This window comes from Camelus bactrianus, chromosome 6, assembly GCF_048773025.1.
Source record: "Camelus bactrianus isolate YW-2024 breed Bactrian camel chromosome 6, ASM4877302v1, whole genome shotgun sequence".
NCBI lineage: Eukaryota > Metazoa > Chordata > Mammalia > Artiodactyla > Camelidae > Camelus > Camelus bactrianus.
Window position 1 is genome coordinate 60,813,519 of NC_133544.1, and position 22,151 is coordinate 60,835,669.

Consider the following 22,151-nt stretch of genomic DNA (forward strand, 5'->3'; position numbering starts at 1 on the left):
TTCTTCTTGACTGGTTCCAAATTTAATAAGGCCCAATAAATCTCTAAGAAAATAGCCCTGAGACACTGCTATTGTTTTTATTTTGGTGTTGAGCTCATAGTACAAAGTCTCTCTCTTTTCAGCACTCTTTCAGAGTAGATCATGCCAAATATAAATCCCAAAACACTAGCCCAGAAAATCACAGAGACAATCACACCCCTGGCAATGGATATTGACTAACAGAAAGCTTCCCTTGAAACCTAATTCAGACTACTAGCATTTGCAAATCAGGTGTCTGTGAGATTGCTGGCCTGGCTACCCTGAGTCTTAAATGCCCTTTTCAAACCCTTGCTTCAGACTCCTAGCTATTGTTCCCTTATAAATAATTTGCAGGAAAATATCATGAAAAGCTTATGTAATTTCCCTGGTCTGCAAAATGCACCTCAGCCCGCTTCATTGGGATCGCTGTCATAGAGATTACACACCCAGTGTAAGCAGCCGAAAGGAACATACTACTGATGCGAGTAATATATTTTCAATTTTTAATGAAGTGTTACTTGTCCACAACATTATCTCTTTTAGGTTCCAGGCTGTGTGCCAGTGATAAACTGCATAGCTCAACATCTTATCTATTTTTAAGTGACCAGTCTTTAGAGGTAAATTCCCTGTTCTCCTCAGTGAATTGATCCAGTGTTTGGCTACCATCAAATACTTTACAAGTGTACAAGATGTAATTCTTTTTTTAAGCGGGGATGGAGACTGAAATATATTTCTATTTCTTCTTTTGTGCAAAAGTTTAATATACACAGCTGGGTATGCACAACTGAGGCAAATCTTCCAATGAGCTAGAGGCTCTTAGGATTTCTGCCTGAGGTGGGGAACAATTAAACATGTTAACAATGTGAGCAAATCTGCCTGTGAGGTAAGCAGGTAAAAGGGAAAAGGACCCATCCTCTGTGCTTCAATTACATGTGCATAGGTGCAAGTAACACTATTTCCAGATAGGGTGGGATAAACAATCCAAAAAGCTAGGCTGAACGTAAACAACACCCTCTAGAAAAGACTCAGGACCAGTTTGTTGCGGAAAAATGTGTTACAGCTTGGTGTTACAGCTCCGGTGATTCTCACTCGGAGACTTGGAGAACTCAGGTTTATTAAGCCAGCGGGCCCAGACGAGTTAACACTTCACGCTCTGGACCCCGTCTGTAGGTTTACACAGGCCTTTATAAGCTGCCAGTTTTACACTTTGCAACATCATATGCAAATAAAGTATAACAGAAGTTGACCAACCAGGAACAAGCTTTGTAGAAATAGACCAATCAAGAGTGAGCTCCATGCAAAAAAGTACTACAAATGGACCAATCAGAAGTTAGGGAAGTGGACCAATCAGAAGTGAGAGTAATAACCAATCAGGAGTGAGACTAATAACCAATCAGGAGTGAAGGAAATAACCAATCAGAAGTGAGCTCAGGGAACCAATAGAATTCTAGGTTAGCCACCTTAGCGGCAAAAAGTGAGATAGAGCCTCTGGGCTGGGGAACCGGACGGTGCTGGGAGGAGAGCAGCGGCCCTGCCTAGGGGTCCTGCCGGTCTTTTTACGGGGCTTCCCGCCTCTGTTAGGGGGCTGTTGGATGGAAGAAGGGAGGAGAAGGAGGGGAAACACTAAGCCACTGGGTCTATTCTTTAGAATCAGAGACCGATAAGGAAGTCTCACAGGGACCTGCACTTGTAAAGAGCAGGTACTGACATCAGCGGATGTTTTTCCTGCAGAGGCACACAAAGGTCACTGCCTCCAGCTTTGAAATGACTTAGAAGGTGAGTGGATATTCCTTGAGCATATAGCTGAGATTTGCTGGAGAGGCTGGTGAAATTTACAAAACTCATAGCCTACAAAGCTCACGGCCTACCGGCCAGTTTGGCTGCTTTACATGATACAGTGGGAACTTTTCTCATTTATTCATCTGGCAAATCTGAAATCCCATTAGAAACCTAAAGGTTAAAAGGAGGCAGGCTGCACTTTAATTTCTCTCTCTCTTTTTTATAAGTTTCAGGCTGTGACTTTGGAAAATAAGCAAGAATATTTGGAAGAGCACAAGGCTTCAGAATTTGATATGCTGGACCATCAGTTAAGGTACCCAAACAATGGAATTGGAAATTTTTTTTTGTTCTGTTCAAAATAACTTCATACTAGAATTTGAGAGGAAGGCATTAATGGAGAAATATGAGTAGGTAACGCTGTAAAAATTACTGTGTGGCTGGCAATGGTTACATCATGAGATGTGTTTCACAGTAGAATAAAAAAAAAAAAAAAAAGGAATTCAAGAGCCGAACTAATAACTTCAGGCAAGTATAAGGTCAATATGCAATGTAGTTTACAAAGTGTGCCTAAAATGTAATATGCTAAATATTCTCATAAGGTAGGCATTACTGGATCTTGATGTTGGAACAGATGACCCATGACTATTTAAATAAAGTAGTTTGCTTAAAAGGTAGATTTCATAAACAGGAAAGATAATATATAAACAAGAAAAGAAAAGATACAAAATTTCTTAGAACAAATCAAAAGAGAGAGGCCTAATAGAGATATTTGAATAAAAATAAAAGTAGAGAAAATCATGAGGTTGAAAAAAAATTTATGAATTTGGGGAGTGGGTACCATATGATTCTGTTCTAATGTAAAATCTCAACCTTATTATTAGTCGTGGAAAGACATCAACACTCAGATGTTAGTTGAAGCCTCATTCTGCGACAAAAAAATATTTGATACATTATTGCCTTGCTTAGGTGATACTTTGTTCTTTCTTCAGAGGGTTGAGAAAACAACCAGTAGAACTAAATCCACTGGGCGTGGCAGTGGAGGGAGAAGAGCTGTCATTGCAAAATCCCCCCAGGTGATTCAGATAATCTTTCTCCTTCTCATTTTACTGCGGCTGCTTTAGATTTCCCTCTAACCAAAACAAGCAATAGATTGTTAGAGGATATGGGGTTATCATATCAGATATTTAACATAACAGATGTTTAACCTAGTCCTATGTTAAATAAACCTAAATATTAGGAAAATAGATTTAGAAAAATTCAGCAGAAGGGCGGATACTCAAAATTGTTGAGTCTTGGCACTGAGCTAGACACTTACATAACTGAACAAAAATTATTTAATATTTTCTTAAAAGTCATGAGTATTACATCATAACATATTATTACTATCAGATTACAAAGGGGGGAATGAAAATTCAGAGATTAAATCCCTTGCTTCAGCTTCTACAGACAGCAAGAGCAGAGCTACGATCTGAACTCAGTCTAAGTCCAAAGCCCAGGCTTTCTGAGTGTGACCTGTGACCTGAAAACTAGCAAGTCCAACTGTCTCTGAAATGCCCCTCCAGTAGGGGCACCTACATAAGTCCTTGTAATGGCACAGGGAATCTCTGATGTGTTCAGATTTAAAAGGCACACATGCAAAAGATGCAAAGTGGGCATTCCAGAGGCTGCCATAATCCCAAGAGAGCAAATGTTAAGGAGACTAAACCCAAAGTTTCCAGAAGTAAAGAGGACTGTATCGACCAATTTCTAAGCATGAGAGAGAGAAGGGGAGAGGACACAATCCACAACTGCTTAGGCTGAAGATAGCATAATGTTATCAAATTACAGGAGGCCAAAAACTCCTCATTTAACTTCTGTATTCTTCAGCATAGTTCCAAGTACAGTATAATAGTAGTAAATCTAGTATGAAAAAAATCTAAGAACTATAAAAAGTTTGCATTCCATTACCCACTCCTGCTGCTAAATTTTTAATAGCATTTGTAATCTCTTCTGTCATCTGAGGTTTTCCCAATCTTAATTTACCTTTCCGGGTCTCCATTGTGCTCAGTTACACACAGTCTCTAATTAACTACCTGAGGAAAGTCACTGTGCACCCACAAAGAGATCCACAAATGACTTAATTAGAACCAAAAAAAGCACTATTAAAATTAAAGTTTCATCCTGTGCCTCTGTGCACTATAAGCCTTTTATATATGGAAAATGCTTGCATTTAGTCATTTTACTCACCCTGGATGTAAATTACAAGTTTTATCATTCTTAGTATGTGGTCAGTGGAAATGCTCAGTGTATTATTTGTACTAATTACCTTGGCAGTTCCTCAGTTCTGTCCAAGTCTCCTTCACATCCAGCAACCCTAGAGGTTGTTGATGAGTGAAAACTAAAGTCCTAATTAGTAGAATTAGGATAGTAGCTGAGATCAGTATTGCTATTTTCCTTTCTTTTAATGTGAGTTTTTTGAAGTATAGTTGCTGTACAATGTTATGTAAGTTACAGGTATACAGTTATAGTCAGTATTGCTATTTTCGACAATACTGGAAATATTTTGAACATCTGTTCTTGGTATATCTTCTACTTTTTTAAAAAAAATTTTTTTCTATTTCAAATGTGTGGAATTAGAAAATGATAGAGAGCCGTAAGAGTGCCCTCCAGCTGGAGCCTAGTCCCGTTCTGCCAGAAGTGTGCCAGAACTCAACCCATCTCCCCAGCAAAGCAGGAGAGGTGTGTGTTTCCCTGGTCACTCTGTGGGCTCCCAAGAGTCTTGTTTCACCTGGTCTGTGGCATTGCTGAGACCCTCAGGTGGTGATCTGTGCTCTTTCCAATGGAGCTTTTAGCTCCCTGGCATCTGTCTTTATTGGCAGTAGTGGACCCAGCCTGTACTGTCTCATGAGAGCTGATTGTTTAATTTTCAGGAATTTTGTGAGTTGGTTGGTGTCATGTAGGAGCTTGAAATGGGCCATGGTTGGAGTATTCATACCACAGGAATCGGCAAATGCTACCAATCAGGGCTCCTCCTACGCTAAGAACCATTTGTTAAATATGTACCAGCACAGCACTGGTGGTAGGCAATAATTCCTTACTATTGCACTCAGGGCTAATTGGAAGGATCATTTGACAAACCACAGAACAAATTTTCTTGTTCCTCATTTCTGAAAACAGCAAGTAGCTGCACTAATCCAGCTGTAAATCTCCTAGGAAAAAAATTCTTTCCCCACCCCTGCCTCTCCACCTCCCTTAATTCCCAGCTCTCATTTTCCAGTCGCTTCCCTTTCAAGTTTGTGCCAAGTCAGAAATGCTCCAGGGTTGTTTCTTTTCATGGTATTTTTACTAAATAGTCATTGTGCTCTTCATTTGGTTTCTACCATGTGCCAAATGTGGAGTTTTATAATACAGCCTTTATGTTAGAGCTGCAAAGGTTTTAAAGACTAATCAGTTCTAGAGACCTAAATTCAGGTTAGGTCGACTCTCTTTATATTCCCGGTTCTGATGAATCATTATATAGAGACAAACACAGTAAGGGAAATCCTGGTGTCGGAGGACTTGAGTCTGAGTGGCGGACACACCGGGCTGGTTGGGAAGGAGGGGCTTTCCTAGCATTTCCTTCCTGGCAGAGGGTGCTCCGTTAGACCCACTTTCCTGATTTTTATTTATCGTCCTGCATACTACTCTCTAGGGGAGGTGCAGTGGCTTATTTTATTCATGATTGTCAAAATGCCACTTCCTGCTTCTTCCCTTCTATGGGATTCAGTTGCCAAGGGACGGATCATTCTGTTTTTCCCTCCATGCTGTGTATTTTACATGGTGAGAACTCCAGTCAATTCAGTTGTCTGAAACTAACAGGAAAGACTCTTGACTTTTAGAGTTCTGTATTAGGAAGCCCTTGGTTCTTATACATCGTGTTCTCCAACTTAGTCTTAATAATAAAGGTGGTATTCTGATCTCTATTTTCAGACTCCTTTGTCTTCAGTAATGGCTCAGAACTCAGAAAAGAGGAGTGTGATTTTTGGGGCGGGGAGCCCTTCAAACACCAAAATTAATGTAACCTTGGGATTACTTAAGTTCTGTTTCTCTGTCAGTAAAAAAGAGGAAAGTTACCAATGTTGTAGGGTCGCTTGATTCACCAAATATTTATTGAGAACCTATTCTATTTACTAAGTGCTCATTTTGTATCAAGCATTGCCCAAGGCACTAGGAACATTATGTCCCAGGCACAATGAGGGCAGTAATAGACCTGCAAAGATAAAAAAAAAAAGAATTCTGCATAAAGTTTATAATCTAGAAAAGCTCTATAACATTATACTCTAAGTGTCATAACAGGAGCATGGAGAAGAGAGGAGTACTTCACTCTGCCTGGGTGGAGTTCAAAGAGAGAAAAGACATATTTTTTTCTTAAATCCTCTCCCTCCAACAAATCTTGCCAAACTTATTTTTCTTTTAATTCCTATACACAATTTGTGAGAAGTATGTTCATGAAATAGAAATGAAACAAATAAAAAAGGCTGGATAACCTATGTCCTATCATTGATCCTTAAAAAAAATCAAGAATTACCACACACTAACATTTGCCAAACGGTATGAGTTTGCTGGGCTGCCAAAACCAAGTACTGCAAACTGAGTGGCTGAAACAAAAGAAATTTATTTCTCACTATTTTGGAGGCTGGAAGCTCAAGATCAAGGCATCGGGCTCTTCTGAAGCCTCTCTCCTTGGCTTGCAGGTGGCTGTCTTCTGCCGGTGTCTTCACGTGGTCTTCCCTCTGTGCACGTTTATGTCCTAATCGCGTCTTAATCTTTTTGTAAGGACAGCAGTCATATTGGGCTAGGGCTTTCCTTAATGACCTCATTTACTTGGTTATTTCTTCAGAGCCCCTATTTCCAATGCAGTTACATTCTGAGTTACTGGGGGTAAGGAATTCAACATAGGAATTTCAGGGGGACACAATTCAGTCCATAAAGGCCACTTCGTATAAAACTTCTCTAGCAGTAGTGCAGAACTTAGCCATGATCCTGAGAATCAAGCACTCCTTCCCAGACGTCAGTAATTTGCCACATTGTCCTTAACAAGTACATCCTTTTCCTCACCTATACAATTTATTCTCTCTCTATGACCTGTTGATAATACTGGCTCATTTTGGATGGTTTTTATGCATGGAACTATGCAATTATGAAGCATTTAAAAAACTGGTGACGTTAAAATTCTCCTCTATTCATTTTATCAGAAGGAAGAATTTCGCTAAGAGACCCGCAGTTTTCTTAATCTCTCTCTTGTTTACTTTCTCTCTCTTTCTTATTCCTTGTAATATTAAGAATTGCCTTGGGGGCAAAATGAAGGAGTAGATCAATCAAGAAGCACTGAATTCATGCAGTTGTTCTCATCCTGCTGAATTCTCTATTTATCTATTTTTCAGGAAATTGTAGAAACTGTTAGAAGACGGTGTTGCGAAAATGGAAAGCTCTTAGCAAATGATTTGGGAAAGAGACCTTGTTGGAAACATATCTTACTTCTGAAATTATCTAAACTGGAGCATAGAGCTTAATGCACGTTAGAATTCCATTGATTAGAATCTGCCACATCCTTTGCTGTGTCTGCCTACGGATAGGGTTGGAATTTTACTATCAGCTTGTGCAATATGTATTGAAACTGGAACAAATATCTTTTTATCCTTAGGCCTTGCACTTCCTTGTCATCCCCACTCTGCTTTACACATCCAACTTTTCTGCCTTTATTCTCAAATATATTTTATCTTTGTCATCCTCTCTCTCTGCATTTTACTTTCCTATTTCATATCTCAGTAGATTTCCTTTTGAAGTTCTGGAGAGTTTTAAGGAAAATAGTTCAGGCAGCAACCCTAAGGAAAAAGAAGTGTCCAAATTAACACACTCAATTTCATGGGCAAATGTGACCGAAGCAGGAATTCATTTGGAGACCAACTTAGTAGTTCAGACTCTACCAGGTGAAAAATCTCCATTAGAGAATATCTTAAAGTTAATAAAAATGTAATGAGGATTTTGTTTTTCCTTTAATCTTGACATTGATAAGGTGTTGAGTCCTTTAAATCTGGGGAGCAATCAATCATTGTATGTCTGTCAGTCTTGTGAGATATTTTTTCAAAGAACTCAAATGTTAGCGCCACATTAATTGATTTGGGGGAAAAAAATTGCCTTACTGACTTTCAACCACTTTATCTTACCTGTACAACATGACTAAATTTGGGATTACTGAATCAGTAAGGGCAGTTGATTTTTCTCATTCCCATTTCAAGGTATTTTCCTTCTCATCATGGTCTCTGGAGTGGAGAGTCAGTAGAAGAATATAAGGAATCAAAATGAGCTATCTACTTATCACCTCTTTTCTCTAGAAAAACATCTTATTAATCATATCAATAATACTAACAATAAAAAAATAATAATATTTACATTAACATCTAGCATTTGTTGTGAATTTATTGCCTGCTAGGTACCATGCATCATTATGTCATTTAAACTTGAAATTGAGAATGTACTATTATTAGTCAAATTTTACGAAAAAATCAAACTGAAACATTAGAAGGACCTGGGTCATACAGCTACTGAACGACAAAAACAAATATCCTTTCTTTCGTCAAGCACTTCTCATCAGTTTTAACCATTTTGATATAACAGCCAATAGATACGTCTAACTTAGATTATCTGCTCATTTGAAAATGAAATTTTTGATTGATTATAAAAACAGCTTACTGTCTCAAAAAACTCCACTTCTCTGAAACTTTTTTCCAATAAATATTTAAGGAAAGCTATTTTATATCATTTTATAAAAATGTAAATTGACTTAGAAAAAATTAATGTATTTCTCAAATGCAGGTAATAAGGGAAATGGGAATTAGATATTCTGGAAGAAGGGAGAAATTGTGTTAGAATATTAAAATTTTAATAATGTTCTGCTCCTTGCCACAGATGTAATACTTATGTTAGAATCGTAGAATAAGCCTGGGGAGTTTTATTTCGAATTGGCAAAGAGATTTTTTTTCTCTATTTGGGCTTTCTTCTTTTCTAGACTTCAACTGTTTTGTTTATCTGCTTCTGTTTTTATTCTTTTATTCTCTTATGCCTTTTCTTGCTTTCTGATTCCTGCTTTCTCTTTTATTTTCTTAGCTCTCTTCCCAGAAGATTTCCTTTCAGAATATAGGCGTATTTCTAAGAAAACGGCATAGGGAGTGGGCTCCCCAGAGCTCGGGCCTCAAGAAATAAAATGGCTCAATATAAATAAAACAAAGAGTCAGTTCCAGACCTGGTTGAAAATCCTGGCAGAGATACTGCATCTTTGGCCTACTATTTCCTGACTTCCTCATCCCAATGGACATTTCATTTGTGTGAAAGTATCGGAGGTCTTTTGGAATGTGAGGTTAATAAAGATTTTAAGACAATTGAGTGTTAATGTTTGCTGTCTGGTTTGGATGGCCCAACTCCAAGAAGTTTTCCTTAAAACACTTTAGGTCCTTAAATATAGCAGTTTCCCACATTATCAAAGATGTATCATGGAAGAAACCTGAGCCAGCACATTGGTCCTATGCAGAAGTGAGTCTAGATGCCAAAATTGATTACTGGAGATCTCCCAAAGGGGAAGAAGTTCAAATAAGGACTTTAGCACATTCAGATAATGAATATGTATTTACTGATGGAGCATATATAGTATATTTCAGATTTGCAAAAAATTTGAAACATAAACCTATTGGCCTATGTATACTGACAGACCTGCGACCACAAACAGATGCTTGTAATTGTAAAGAGATTTTAGAGTTTCAGGATTAAAGGGTGTGGCAAGTTAACAAAGTTAAAGCCTCTGACTTTGGACCCCTGAACTTCATGGTTTGTTATAAATCCTTGAGTTACCACGGCTACTGCTGCCACCTGGGGAGTGGTCCCTAATGGGGAGGTCTCTTTCTCTGGATTCCTCACCAAATCCCTCTCTGGATTTTCCCTCACCAAGTCCCAGATGGCCTCTTATATTCAGGCAAGCGTTTACTTTGGCGCCCCTAACTTTGTTACAAGTGTAAGAAAAGTTCCAGAATTTGGCGATGTAAAAGCAAGAACTGATATAAAATGCCTTCAGATTTCGAGGTGATTGCAGTTGTCTATTACTAAGGACAGTTTTTGTGGGGGAGGGGGTGCAAATTATGCTCAGAGACTGAGACTGTCTTTGCCAATAGTTTATTTAACACGGGTTCACTACAGGGATTTCACAAGCCAATGGCATACGGGATAATGTCTCTTAATAATCCAAGAAAGATATAACATACTACAAACAAATGAGTGATGAATTATACTGTTGTTCCAGGCAAGGAGAGATGAAAGGAATGAAGTCTGGCTATAGTTGAGGTGTACCTTTTCTACAAGTTTTTATTTCTCAGGATAGAGGGGCTTTGCCAACCCAGAGCTGATGTCCAGCTACCAGCACAGAATGAAAGTCCCTGTTGCTAGCGCACCTGGCTAGGGGACCGTGGTGCCATGGCTGTTGACGGGCCATGCACAGCAGAAGCTGTGCCCCAAGGTTTTTGGGAGCTAGATCAGCAAAGGGTAGCTTTGTCCAGTCCCCAGCTCTCGTCCTTACAAACTCGTGAGTGTTTATAGCCTAAATACTCCTTCACCATATTTGCATCTTCACCTGTTTTTATTGATAGGCCCCTAGCCGGGCCCCTCAGTAGCTGAGTTCTGTGTGCTCATCAGAGATAACAGAGCGATGATGACGTCCTGACACAGCTTACTTCATTCTAATATTAAAACAGCTCAACTTCTAGAAATAACTTCTTTGTGTTTGTCTTTGTCATAAATAAGTGGGTTAAAACAACGTTGCTTAAGTATAATTACAAATTATATCCACCAGTTCACAACAGACACTTACCCCAAAGGTCTTCTGACTTTGTGATCTAGGTTCAAATTTGTTTCTCTCTGCCATGGTTTATGTTCCACTTTTAAAACAGAGATGTGTCTCTGTGTCTGAGCTAATTCCTTGGGTAACTGATGTATTTCTGCTTAAAGCAAAATTAGTCTTGGCCAGGCAGCAGGCTCCTACTACCTGCAGATGGGTTTCTGCTGCTTTGCTGGCTTCTTCCCTCGTCTCCTCTGCTGGTTTCTCCAGACCTAACACATCACAGACCCACAAGGCTCTGTTTTCTTTAACCATGTTGTAACTTGAGATTTCTGCTTTCTTGCCGTCTGGATTCAGAATCCTGCAGTATTTGTGACATCTTATGACATGGAAGGATGAGGTGTTCCACTGCATCATACTCTTCTTCTTCATGGACTGTTGTAATGTCTCAGCTCTGCCGACCCCTGCTAGATTTAAATATTTAGTGAAAAATTTCTTGCTTTGCTAAAAATCTCTCAGTCACCACGACCAAATTTAAGGAGTAGATGTTATCTTACAAAAGGTAAAAGACGCTCGTATTTGCATCTGTGCAGATACACACACATATAAATAAGAATAAGCATGTGTAACAAATCTATGCTTATTTCTTTTAAAGGCTGAACAAATTCAAAGGTAAGGACTTAAGTCTTTTGGGAGTCAGTGTTTACTGGTTGATTTCTTAGCCTAATTTCTATGAATTTTCAGGACCCATACTTAGCTGGATGCCTGCACCTAGCCTGTTTCTTTACAATAGTGAATACTCTAAAATGTTAATCCAAATGGTTACAGTTGCTTATCTGTGGGAAATATTTATTCATTTATTTATGATTCTAAATCTTTACCTGTTTCAAGAGTGTCACGATCACTACCTGCCTCCCTCTGCCCCATCGCTGCCCAGAATCTTTCTTTAGCTCTGTAACTATCCACTTATCTCTGTCATTGAATTATGCCACGGCACAAAGAAAATTGTGCAGTTTTGAGCTTGCTACATATTTTTTTCAATGTAAATAAGTGATCTGGAATTTTGAATAAAGTCCAAAAATCTTCAGAAATTTTCAGACTTATTTTTCTCTCACAGCAAAGATGGATTATGAGATTAACAAGTCATCTTAGTTTGGGGGAATTCTCATTACTGGATTATCAGAGTATCGAATACAAGTCTTCAAGCACTGACTCATGACTAAGTGTTTTCAGAAAAATCTTGTGTGGTTTTGAAAAGATTTGATAGAGCATGTTGAAATGTAACATGTTGGCACATCAGAGAATGGGTTGGAATTTTTTAAATTGTTATTTGGGATCTTTTTGGAATGTTATCTCTTGTGTCTTGTGATTCAAAATATAATGACAACGATAGAATGAGATATGTTCATCACTGACAGTCAATGCCTTTTGCGAAATGTTGGGTAGGAACAGGAATGTTACATGGGATTGGAAAGAGTTATACTGTGAGAAGGAAACTAGATATAGACAAACTAAGAAGTACCGTAACTGAAAAGAATTGGAATGGGCATCACATAAAATAGTCTATAGATTCATTCATTAATGAGGTGCAGAACGACTGAATTCACCGTCTCATTTTACACATTTTGAGTTACCCAAACAAAATGGAGACTCCAGTGGTTGTTGATATCATAGCATCTTTACCTTAAATGGGGGGATTATCTATTAATTAAGGGAACCATTTTTGAATACTGTATTGAGCATCTATTATGTTAATGGATGCTCTCCAAGTGCTGTGAGTTTTACGAAGCAGACATCCAGACAGAGTGGGAGAGCTTGACAGAATCTTGGCGACTGCACTTCAGTATAACCTTTATAACAAATGAGGAAACAAAACGAATGCAATGTCCAGTCATTGTTCTGAGAGAGCTTATAATCTACCTGAGTGAAAAAAAAAGACTTGTTCTTATGAGAAATTACATTAAAATGTTAAGCTAGTATACCACAGTGGTAAACTTAGGGGCTTTTGAATTTAACTTTGCTACTTAGTAGCTATGTGTCTTTTGACAATCTACTTAGCCCCCTGAAGACTTTAGTTTTCCTCACCTATAAAAACCATATCTTGTAGGGTTGTTTTGAGAGTTAGACATGATCATGTTTTTGGAATGTTTAGACGCATCCCGAATGTGACAAGTGCTCAGCAAATGGTAACTGTTACCAACACTGCTGAACTAGTGTTCTCTTGGAAGTGCCAACCTAGTATCATAGGTGCTAAGCGCAGTGGAAAATTGGAGTCTAGGAAGGCAGTGACAAAGAGCATTTTTACCCTTGTTCTCTCTTCTTATTTCCTTTTTTTCCCCTTCCCCCTCTTTGCCAAATAAAATGGCACCATAACAGAATTAAAACCCACACTTTTCTTTTGTCTTCTATCCCACCGGTGTCCTCTGCACTGCTGCCGCACACGCATATGAGCCAGATGTTTATTACCTTAGAGGCACATGCTCTCAGGGTACGGTGACAACTTCTTTGTCAATTCTGTTGGGTTAGTTAGCCACTGTGGCAGAGTCTGTCAGAACGATAGCACGACAATTCCAATCTTCAGTAATACGCAGCCAGCCAATAGTAACCGTCACTTCCCTTTTAGAAAAGCTGCAGCTTCTTCAACTTTAGTGCTTTTGCAAAACATGTTTTTGAAATAAGTAGTTATAAAATAATTTCCCAACGAGCTTCATTTCCTGAGGACAAGTAAGGGCTCCTGTCCCTGAAGAGATGGAAACAAGATCACTGCTCAGAAACTCTACCCCAGTGCTGATATCACAAGGTACATCATGCTCCTTTCTCATTTCTAAGTGGAAATTTTTTAATACCATTCTTTCTCATTTCGTTTCACTTTTCTTTCTGCAAAACCTGTCCCTTGCTGCCTTTTTTGCTTGAATTTTTGATTGCCTTGCTGTATTATTTTTCATCCTTTTTATATATTTACTATTCCATAAACCTAGATGTTGATTTTCTTTCATACTTGATTTAATTTATTCTGTGAGTTTGTGTTCGATTTATGGATTTTGAGATAAATCTCTCTCATTGGTTCCTTGCAATACAGACTGCATAAAATCTGATTTATAAAAGTTCACTTTGTTTTTGATGTAAAAGCAAATATCACATTTGATTTGGCCTCCGTCACATGGGGTTATTAAGGAGGGGAAGTGTTTTTGATACTAGTAAAATTAGCCCTTTTGATTTTCAGTTGATGCAAAGAAGAGGGAAATTGACATCTGCCTGAGTCTGATGTTTGAGCTGACTCTGATCTCTGATTATTTTTAAGTGTTTATGTAAATCTGGGGCCTGTCTAAGCAATTTACTATTAGCAGAATTTTCGCAAGTCAGCAACCATAGCAGAGCTAGATGCTTTTAAAACTAAAGCCACTTCCATGTTTTTTAAGAAAAAATAATTTTTTTCACAGCAGAACATAAGAATAGTGATGATCAAACTATTTTATTTTGGATTCTATGAGATTTTCATGAATGGGATTAATAATTAACTTCTTTGTGGTAATAATTTTATAATTTATACATATATCAAATCATCCAGTTGTACACTTTAAACATACATAATTTTACTTGTCAAAAATAAAAATTAAAAAAGAAAAACCTTTAAAAAAAGAAATACTGTAGAACTGGTGGAGGGATAGACACACAGATCAAAGGAACAGAATAGAGAACCCAGAAATAAACTCACAAAAGTTTGGCCAACTGACTTTTTACAAAGGTGCAAAAACAATTCAGTAGAGGAGAAATTATCTTTTCAACAAATGGTATTGAAGCAATTAGACGTCAATTGAAGGAAAAAAAATAATAGCAGCAACAAAAAAAACCTGACCTAAACTTTGCAACTTACTTCAAAATTAAACTAAAAACTAAACATAGATTTAAATATAAAATATACAACTATAAAACTTTTGGAAGATAGCAGAAGAAAGTCTGCAGAACCTAAGACTAGGTGGAAAGATCTTAGGACACTATAAATTAGAAAGTCAATAAATTGCACTCCATCAAATTAAAATTTTTTGCTCTATAAAAGACTGTTAAGAAGATAAAAAGACAAAGTACAAACTTGGAGGAAATATTTGACAAAGAACTGGTCTCTATAATATGTAAAGAATCATGAAGCTCAACAGTAAAAATAAACAATCTGATTAGAAAATGGGAAACACCACAAACATACATATTGTCAAAGAAGATAACAAATAAGCACATAAAATAAATTTGGTATCGTTAGCCTTTAGGGAAATGCAAATGAAAACCATAATGAGATATCACTACATACCTATTAGAACAGTTAAAATTATGTCAGTGCCATACAAATGCTGGCAAGATGTGCAGAGAAGCTGGATCGCTCATACATTTGCCAGTGGGGATGTGAAATGATACAGCCACTCTGGAAAATAGCTTGGCAGATTCTTTAAAAAACTCTTCCCATATAACCCAGCAATCACACCCTTGAATATTTATCCCAAAGAAATGAAAAATTATGTCCATACAAAAATCTGTAATTGAATGTTTATAATAACTTGTTTGTAATGGCCCCAAACTTTGAACAACCTAAATGTCCTTTAGTGAGTGAAGAGTTAAACAACTATGGTACATCCATACCATGGAATACTACTCAGCACTAAAAAGGACAAAATATTGATACATGCAGCAAACTGGATGGATATCAAGGGCATCATGCCTTGAGGAAAAAGCCAGTATCAAAAGGTTACACACTACAAGGTAATGGACGTCAAACTGTAGAGGAATGGGGGAAGTATGGCATATTAAGAAGATTTTCTTAGAGGTGAACAATAAAAGGAAGAATCCCAATTTGAAGAGTTTCTTGAATTTGTCATCTTTCATTCATTTGTATTCACACCATTGTTATGACTAATAAGATAATCAGTATATTGTGTGTTTAGGTATAATTGTTTTTAAAATCAGTCATTTTTCTCTTTTAAGTAAACCTAGAGTTTATGACCAAGCTAATGTTCTTCTATGTTTATGTTAGATGTTTCTGTGATTCACAAACTCTATGCTGTAGCAAACAAACTAGTCTGAAAATTTTTGGAAAATATTCTTTTTATTTAGAAGATTCAGGAAAAGAGGAGAAATGCCATTTAATATCCCAGGCTCAAAAAGAAAGAAGACGGGGGGAGGGGAGGAAGGGGAGGTTTGCTAAAAGCTTAGGAGTAGTTTCTCCCATTATTCTCTATCAAAGTACCCATTTATTTTCTTAAAATGCTAATCACACTCTACAATTTTAATTTTATGTCTGTTTGCTTACTTATTCACTGTCCGCTGGCTTACCAGAATGGAAATCCCATGAACACTGGATTAACTTTACCAGTGCCTGTACCCTCACATTATGACTGTGTAGGGGAGAAAAAACATAACTTTTCCTTTATCCTTCTAGGCTCTTGGCTGAGACCCCCTGTAATAAAAAGACAGATTGATAGGAGAAAAACAAACAGAAGTTTAATAACATGTGTACTTCCTGTATACGTGGGAGGGGCCCAGGAAAACTGAGTAACTCCCTGAAATGGCTCAAGACACCACCTTAAATACCATCACCAGCTGAAAACAAAAGAAAGATATTGGGAGAGGGAGGCCCAGTTATTGGAGGGTGTCACGTAGAGCACAGTAAACAAGGGTATGGTATTATGCAGAATTAGGTGTCTGCCTTCTCCATCGATAAGAGTTTCTGGAGATTTGGCCATTCCTCTCTTCCTCTTACAGAGGGAGATTCCTTTACAAATGGAGATTTCCCTTATAAATGTTCCATTACAAAAGGGTAACTTCTACTTGATCTTTAGAACTTCTCCTGTATCTGCTGTTTCTCAAAAACTAACTGGCTTAAAATAATTGTTATGCCAAAAAGGCATATTTTAGGGTGGCAAACTCTGCTCCCCTTCACGGGACACACATCAGACTCTCAGTAAATATTTATGTATGAAGGGATGAATGAATAAAGGATTTGGCACTGAAGTTTTATAAACCTGCTAGCTTAAGTGAAGAAAATTCGCTAACAATTATGAAGGGAAAAATCATTTATTTAACTAATACTTCCTGAATACCGATATGTGCTGGACATTGCTCTAATTGCTTATGGGGAAAAAAGAGACTGTGTAGGGGCACAGAATTTACCACCCCAAAATATAGCTCTTTGGCATAATAATTATTTTAAGCTGGTTGTTTTCTAAGAAACAGCAGACATGTGAAAAACTCTGAAAGGCCAAGTAGGAGTTTCTTTCGTAAGAAACATTTACATTTGTAAAGGATATCTTCATTTGTAAGTGTGTTTTCCTCACTGTTCCAGGAAGAGGAGAATGACCAAATCTCTAGAAACTCAGTAGGGAAGGCAAGGACTGAAGTCTGCATCACAACCTTACCCTTGTTCACTCTGCTTTTCCTGGTGACTTCCCTCGCCCCACTCTCAACACCCTCTTTTGTCTTTAGCTGAGGATGGTGTTAAAGAGAGGGTTTCTGCCATTTCAGAGAGTTACTCAGTTTTCCTGGCTCTCTCTGATGTGTATGTATTATTAAACAACCATCTGATTTTCTCCTGTTAATCTGTTTCATGTCAATTTAATTCTTAGACCAGCCAGAAGAACCTAGAAGGGTAAAGGAAAATTTGTTCCTTCCTGACGATTGACATGAACATGTCTTCCCTCAGGGAGCTTACATTCCAGTGAGAGAAAATAGAAAGATTGAAGGAATGAGGGAAGCAAAGGGTTTTGAAATGTACCGTCACCCATAAAACTTTGCCTGGGTTGGAGGATGAGTACAACCAATAGCTTGTTCTCTGAGGAAAAAAGCTCTAACACTGTCATTTGTTTTTTTGTTTTTTGTTTTTCCTTATCTATAACAGGAGAAAATAGAAGGATAGCTAATTAAGAGAAACCTATAGCCCAAACCTCTCCCAAGTTCTTGTTCTGAACTATAAGCTGGTGGAAATTCAGCACACTTGAAACTCTTTGGGGCTGTGGAAAGGAAGTTTAGGAGCTAAAGTAACAGAACTACTTGATATTCATCCAAAGTGATATTGGATATAAAGAGCTGAACTAAAAAGTGACATTGTACAGAACATGAGGAAAAGGAAAAAATCCAGCCAGGTACTCTTTAGAAGCCACTGATTTTTGAAAAGAACCATCTATTTCTAAGCACCACATACATTAAATACAATATCTTATTTAAGATGGTATGTAAACTACTTATAATTTCATTTTAATAAATAACATTCATTTGGGCAAAAAATTTTCTGTCCTAAGATTTGATATCTGAAGTAACAATGGTCATAATAGCACCACCACCATAGAAGCTGTAAGAGCGATTATCCAAGTTGCAGACAATTCGGGAGACGGCCTATCGCAAAGGCGTACTTCACAAGTAGTACCACTTATTGAGCATTTATCAGAGATTAATCGAGAACATTTGAAACCACTCTGATCTCAGTGATAATACCAAAAATCTTTCAAAAAACTTTCCTCCTGACACTGTTCAGAGAGGGGAACTGAGTCACATGAATGCTTAAGAAGTGCATTTCCAGAGGTGCTTTGGAAAACAGTAGCATAGCTTGGGGAAATCAGATTCAAATCTCTAAACAGAAATGCTCTGCCAATTTTAAGAACTCCTGTAACTGTATTTCTACAATAAACCTGCCGATTAGCAAAAAAACGTAGGGAGTCCTTTCCGTAACCAAAGTCATAAAGGGATATCTGAGCAAGGCGTTCTTGAGGGCGACATCAGGGAAATGACATTATACCGAACACCATTTGTCAGGGAAATGCATTAGGGTCGTTTTTAAAATGTAGGTGTGGAGAAGGAATAGAGTCACTGATGGTTACCCAGACATTCCCTGCTCTAGGATCTGTGGCAAATTGCTAAATTAATCCCAGCAGGTATCCTTTGGAGTAATAGCTTTATTTAGGCATGTGTGTGTTTGTGTGTGTGTGTGCATGTGCGTGTGTGTGAACCCGTGTACCTTACCCAAAGCTGATCAAAATCTTTGTGTTATATTGACTCTCTTCCAGAAAAAAATAAAAAAAGCTCTTCACCTAACCCACTTCTTGATAGATCAGACTCTTAATGCTTAATGTCTAAATTGTCACTTCCAAAAGAGGCCTTATAAATCCAAACTCTGTTGTTTATATTTTCAAACCCAGATTTCTCAATTGACACTCCATTGTATTTATGGTGTCTAACTTGCTCCATCGGATGGAAATTTATTCAGGGGTCATTGATGTGGGCTTCGTAAGGTCACTTTCAGAAGTTTATTTCCCAGATCCTTTTGCAAGGAGGGGTCTTCTAGGAAATGGTGGATGCACGTTGGTGCATGGCTCTCTGGCTGTGCAGAACACAGTGCTGTTTGCCTCCCAGCTTGCGGTTCTGAGGTCAACATTGTTTGTTAGAGAGAAAAGATAGGATGCTGCTTCAACCTTGAAGGGGAAGGGAAGGAAGAAATAGCATTTTCTCAATATAAGCCTCTGTGATAACACCAAAATGTGAAACTTTATGAATGCTGTTTGAGAGATTCTATTTTTTGATAACTCAGAAATTGCATTTTTGGCAGGGAGGTTTCAAAAAGGGAATACTAGGGCTTTGATTTGGTCCTCTGTTTTTATCTGCAATTTTAATCTATAGATGGGGAAGGTTTTCTTTGACATTTGTAGCAGCATTTCTGAGATTGATGCCGCTGCCTATTATTATACAGGAGAACATTTGATACTAAAGGTTCCCGCAGCTCCCATCAGCTTTCTATAGCGGGTCTGCTCTCCTGACATTTAATGTCCCTTAAGCCTGATATGGTCTGATAACTTCAACATGCAGCTGCTTTGGGGAGAAATAAAGAACTGCGGTATCTTTGATTCTCGGTAGGGACTGTCACTACCTACATCACCAGTTGCCCATCACCCTTTCCCCTTAATGTGTGAATTAAAGTCTCAGAAAAGTACATGCATTGTGCCCATGCGTATGTGTACCAAACACACCAAGATTCAACCAGATTAGAGAAAATGTAGTCTTCTTATGAACACAGCCCAAGGGCCCAGCGTCTGTCACCTTGTTGAGATGTCTAGATTATCTTCCTTAGGCTGACCTTTGAGTGAGACCAGTTAGAAGGAGAAGTTTCCTGTGCCTCAAACATCAATTCTCACAATCATTCTTTTAGTTTGTCTGCCTACAAAGAAGTGTCTTTGCTGTAAATGCCTTAGCTAACAAGAGTTAGGATTACTTTTTTAACCCCAATTCAGAACTGGATTGGAGTCTGGTGAAATTCACCAGTGCATCCACACAGCAGGTGAACAGCCAATGGAATAATTGTTAGCTATAAGAATGAAAAATTTCCCTATATCCTGATTTGAAAGATCTCCAGGATATGTTATCAGTGGAAAAAGCAAAGTGCAAAAAATTGTCCAGAGTCAGCTATATTTTTGTGTGCACTTAAAATATTCATACTTGCTTGCATTTGCATTAGAAAACACTGGAAAGATATTTGAGAAACTATCTAAAGCACTGAAGCAGAGGGAGAGGAATGGAGAGGGACACAGGTGGGAATAGAGCTCTTATTTATAGCTTGTCGTATGATTTTAATTTTTAGCCTTATGAATTACTTATCAAAAAACTTGTAATTTAATGTTTAAAAATTTTAAGGCTTTCATTTTCATTTGAATTTTGCTTTAATATCTAACAGTATTAACTGGACTCTAGGAGACCTGGAGTTTGCCTTTGGTTAAGTCACTGATCTCCAAATGATGTCACTGAGTTCACAGAATCATTCTAACTCAGTTTTGGAATTTGCCTTTCATCGTTTGGGGCCCCCGTTTTTTTAGCCCATCATAAGCTCACAGAGGGCAGGCACCGTATCTCTGGTGACAGTGCTAAGGAGAGACAGAACTTCCAGGGCAATGTGGGATACGTTTGAAATAAGAAAAAGAACAATGACCCGCTTTCTCAGCAGTAAAGACTGATTATTTTTCAAACTCATGGTAGTCTGTATCCAAGATAATAGTTTATAAGAATGCTGTTTTTCAGTCTACTGCTCATGAAGAAAATTAACCTTTCTCATTTTAGTCATCTTGAAAGCTACTCAATTTCAATACAAATGAAAGAACAGAATAAGAATGGAATATGAACTTTCCAAAGTTATCTTCTTAACATCATCTAGAAAAAAGGTATTGTCATATTGTAATCAACCTGCAATGAATGCAAAACGTGGGCAATTTGAAAATCTAAGCTTGGTTGAAGTCTGTCCTGATAACTTTGTTAAACTGGGAATGGAAAACAAAGTTAACTCTTTGATGCCTCCCCAAACAAACTACTGTACCTAAGCAACACTCTACTGTGATATAATTTAAATAACAAAATATCCTGGAACACATCTCAAAAACGAACAAGGTCTCAGCTATTACCCAGGAGCAACACTTGTTCAGAGAGAACGTGCCATAGGGATATGGCAAGTGCAGAGAGACGAGGGAGTCAGGAGTGAGTCCAGAAAGATAACCGCATTCGCCAGGAGAAACAATTCAGATGCTTTCTCACAAAATCTAGGTAAGCCATGCTATAACTGGTCAACCTAACCCAAAATGGTGAATCACTAGACATTTTGAAAACCTGTCTGGATCGATGAGTCCATTTGTAGAAGAAGGAACGAGCATCTACAGATCAGCCGTCCATTGTGAAGTGAACAATCGATTTATATCTGAAATATCTAAGCATAAGTGTTGATTTTTTCTATGTGAACTTTTCGAAATTTTAGGAAAAGGGTAGAGCTTGGTCACACTTTGCTTTTTATCCTGAACGTTAGTGGTGACATGTTGACAGGTTGTTAACATACCAGCCTTAACATCGAGATAGCAGGAAAAAAATAGGAGAATAATAATAAACAATCTTGAGAGGAGAGTCTGGTGAAGGAAGAGAGGAACGGGCAATTCCTTCCTGCTGTCATCCTTCCTGCTCTGACCCTGAGGTCAGATGACTTCAATCCTAACAAATATGTTTCTGTGAGAGAGTGATCTCACGGCCCCTGTTCTGCAGGGAAGAGCACTGCCTGGAGAGGTTTCCTGTTCTTTCTTCCCTGTTCTCAAGGCAGAGGCTTGCTCCCTCCAGCTCAGCCCTGCAGGGCCTGCCTCCTGACTGCGATCTGGACGACCGAACGTTTCGAAGGGAAGGCACAGAAGATGGAGAATGAGGATTATAATCCTTCTGATTCCTTGGATCTCCACATCAGGACGTGTCTGTTCTACTTTGTCAATTTATGGATGGACAACTGCTAGTCAGTTACTGGACAGAAGCTCTGACCTCATTCTCTTCACTTGTTACCCCTCTGATTTTCAGGGAATCCTAATGAAGGAATGCTTTTGGGAGGATAAGGAAGGTTACAAGTTCCACAACCAAGTAAATAATTTAACAGTCTCTAAAGAGAATTTTCATTAATATAGTCAGGGTCCCAGTGTGTCTACGACAGACTTTGTTTTCTACTGGCTCTAAATCTCCCCATTCATCACTG

General features: G+C 38.1%; 1 long non-coding RNA gene across 1 annotated transcript in view; it reads left to right on the forward strand.

Moving 5' to 3' along the window:
- The first annotated feature begins 1,492 nt into the window (after positions 1-1,492).
- The window catches only part of LOC123619139 (uncharacterized), a 56,620-nt gene continuing 35,961 nt past the window's right edge, over positions 1,493-22,151 (forward strand). The window contains exons 1-2 of the long non-coding RNA XR_006727686.2: positions 1,493-1,794; positions 2,025-2,110. This is a non-coding gene — a long non-coding RNA (uncharacterized LOC123619139). The remainder of the gene's footprint in view (positions 1,795-2,024; positions 2,111-22,151) is intronic.